The sequence below is a fragment of the Pipra filicauda genome, unplaced genomic scaffold (assembly GCF_003945595.2).
Source record: "Pipra filicauda isolate LSUMZ 115617 unplaced genomic scaffold, ASM394559v2 scaffold458_size729537_pilon, whole genome shotgun sequence".
Lineage (NCBI taxonomy): Eukaryota > Metazoa > Chordata > Aves > Passeriformes > Pipridae > Pipra > Pipra filicauda.
Window position 1 is genome coordinate 3787 of NW_024104596.1, and position 3786 is coordinate 7572.

Sequence of the window (3786 nt, forward strand, 5' to 3'; positions counted from 1 at the left end):
CACTGAGTCCTGGTGCTCACCCCTGGTGAGGGGCCCCAGCTGGATCTCATTCCATTCCCCACCACTCTCTGCATCCAGTTGGCTGCATCCAATAAAGGATGGAGATTCTCCTTGGCCCTGCTTCTGTTATTGATGTATTTATAAAAATATTTTTATTGTCTTCCACAACAATAGCCAAATAAGGTTCTAGTTGGTCTTTGGCCCTTCTAATTTTCTTCCTGCATAACCTCACAACATCTCTGTTGTCTTCCTGAGTGGCCTGGTCCTTCTTCCAAAGGTCACAAACTTTCCTTTTTTCCCCTGAGTTCCAGACAAAGGTCTGTGTTCAACCAGCCTGTTTTCCCCACCGGCTTGTCTTTTGGCACATGGGATCATTCTGCTCCTGGTCCTTTAGGGTTTCCTCTTTGAAGAATGTCCAGTGTTTCTGGACTCCTTTGTTCTTCAGGAACCTCCTAGACTATTTCCTCTCTGCTGTGTTGTATTTCTAGCAGTCACCTGGTTAGCTGAATTCTCCCACAAAAACAAGAGCTAACAACTGTGAGGCTTCTCCCATCTGCTTATGGAGTATTTTGTCTGCCTCTTCTTTGTGGTTGGATGGTCTACAGCAGACTTCTACCATGACATCTGCCTTGTTGGCTTTCCCCCTGATTCCTGTGCATAAACTCTCAACCCTATCATCAGCATCATCAGGCTCTGCACAATCAAAACACTGCCTGACATATAGGTCTTACATCCCACTGAGAGACAAGTGACTGAGAGCTGGAAAGTGTTTGGTTAAAACAGTAATTGAAGGATGTTGTAACTTTTCTTCTTACCTCGAGCCACATATATTCCTGTCTCTCCTGCTTGGAGCATTGCATTGACTGTGATAACAGGAAGGTTTATAAAATTATTGCAATTTAGGGAGTATGCTGTTCAAAATTTTTCACCTGAGTTTCATTGGTCTATGTCCACACCTACTGAATCCGATAGGAGTCTTTGCCTGGTCTGTAAAGACATTTGATCAGGTTCTCCACAAACTCAGTGTTTCAGAGAGGAACAGTAACATCTCCCTGTATATCCAGAGTGGAGTATGATGTGTGTGTGTTTATGTTAACCCCAACACTTTTAAAGTTTCATGCACTGTACGTCTTCCTCTAAGGACACTAATAAATCAGGTGGCATTAATGGTAAAAAATGCAGAGAAGTGCAATCAGAATCTCAATCAGAATCCCTCTCATCCCGAAGTCACCTGTTGTCCCTTTGTGGAAACAGAATTGAAAGTGTGTTGGCGGACAAACTCATTTTCTGTGGCCCCTCTTTGAAGAAAGTCCAATATTTTCAGGGTCGTCAGAACTCACTTATAAAACCTGTGGTATTTGAATACCTGTAAAAGTACCAGGCTCTCCCTCCTTGCTTAAACAACTAGCGGCCATAGACCTCCCCTCCTCCCCCAGCAGGCTCTGTCAGGACACTAAGGAAAGAATAACAACAAATCCTCTTATCAGAGGAAGTCTACTTCATGACTGACTCACAGGAATAATCTGTGAAATTGTCTCTGTGTGTAGAAAGAGTGTACATTTCCTTTCTTCAGCCTGAATTCATTATGATTTTTACCAAACTGGACATTACTTCAAGAGTGTTTCTTTGTTATTTAGTGGGTTCATGGTGTTTAGGAAGGTAACTGAATTTGGAGGGAGTTTTAAAATCCCTCTAATCTGCAAGGCCAAATTTCTTACCAAAACTTGTAGGAACAGTGTTGCTGTTCTGGATGAGACCACTGTTTATTTTCCTGAGGATTTTGATGGAGTCCAGCTGCAAATGAATAAATGAAGGGCAAAATCTCCAAAATGCAGGTAGGCAGTTTGAACAAACTGTGACATGAGAGAGAACATTTTCTTTCTAATCCATTGTGAACTGTCCATATATTCAGTAAATAATGAGGTATGACTGTCAGTTTTCTGTAGCTATTTTGGGAACTGGTTGAATAAACAGGAAGGGGAAAAAATACCCACTGAATTTTTTTCTCTCTTCTCCCATCCTTGAAAAGAATATTTGACAAAATTTTCCTTGAAATGTGGAGTTTTAAATGAAATTCACTCTATTTTTTGTTGTTAGTGTAGATAAGAACATGGATTCTAGTAATCAAGTCATTAATATTGCAGAAACCCCACAAATTATGTACAGATAGCCTTCACAAGAGGTGTCCATGTCCATTAAAAACATTACCTTTCTTTCCCTTTAACATTTTGTATGGAAGATTTGTCTCCATCCTACATCAAGCAACAGGGTAGGAAAGAGGACCTTAACATTATCCAGCTCACTTCCACCTTTTTTATCTGATTCTTCTTTAAAGAGCTCTTGAATGGGTGATCTGTTGTTTATCATTCACCACTTGTGGCTTGCTTTTTTATTTTCTTCTAAGATAAGTAATCAAAGAGGAGTGGGGGTTAAAACTTAATTTGGAATAGCATCACAGATTGCAAGGCCAGTGTTGCCTGTCCCATATGACACAAGCAAAACAACAGACTCCAGGAACCTGCATTTCTTTTCACCCCGTGGAAGTGAATTACAGTATACAGCAATAGAAAAGGTGAGGAGAATCATCTTTTTTTCTGTTGCTTTGCAGAGTGGAATCTAGAAATATTTCTCTTTGCCACAGAAGAGCTTTCTACCATGTGCGTTTAAGTAAATGGAAGGTTTACCTTCTGAAGGTCATGTGAAATCAAACTTGACATTGTTCCAGGGCATGGCACGAAAGGAGGATACATTCACTGTGACTTAAGCCATGGAAGGGAATGTGACTGACCAGTCAGCCATAAGCTGACTATAGCACGTCGGGAACCCCAGAGCCATGGAAATGGCTATGAGTAGCCTAGCACTTGTCCCTTTATTTAGTAACCATGAAGTGCAAGTTGTGCAAAGCCTGTTTAACAGGCCTTCCCACACCAGACCTGGTTAGAGTGGACTCTCACCAGAGAGTCAATGGTAGTGGAAGAGAGTAGCAGATAAAACCACCTTCAGGAGAAAACAACATTCTAAGTTAAAATAGATCGTATTTTTATGGTGTCTGAAGACAATCTTCGGGTGCTAATCTCATCTTTGCAGTGTAGTTCTGACTTGAATAGGTGTTGTCTACTCACATGGTGAAGAAATCACATAAGAAGCCTTCCACCTTTCCTCCAAGGAATAATTTTCCTATGTGCAAACATGGAGGGCTTTAAACTTCAACAGTATGTGAATTTGGAGGTCTGCCTTTACAAATAATTCACGTCACCCAGGAATTCCCTTAAAGGTGCAGTGGAACTGGGAGGCATTTAAAAAGCAGAGAACAGACAAACTCAACCTTTTGTTAGCAGTGCTCAAATGATGTACTGTAGCTACTAGCTTTGCATCAAAGGAAGAGAAACTGTTTAGGACAGAAAAGTAAGAAAGAAAACCTGCATCCAAGAGAAACTCTGGGGAGGTTGTTAGCCAGACAGGATAGAACTACCCAAGCTGGTGTCAGAGCAGGACTCGGGCCTTGTCATTGGTACGTATGTGGAAAATGCAATGGGATCTGAAGGTGCACATCTCTCTCTCTCTTTCTCTTGCTCTCTCAATATATATACATATCCATATCTATCTATCTATATCTATATCTCCATGTTTCTGTGTGTACTTACCATCTCAGCATGGACAATGTACATGGCTGAGAAACAGAAGGGGGGCTGAGAGGAAGGGAAAGACAAAAATACACCTAATTATTTTCTAATTTTGTTTTCTTTTGCTAAGTGCAGTTCACAAAAGGAGTATTTACATGCCAAC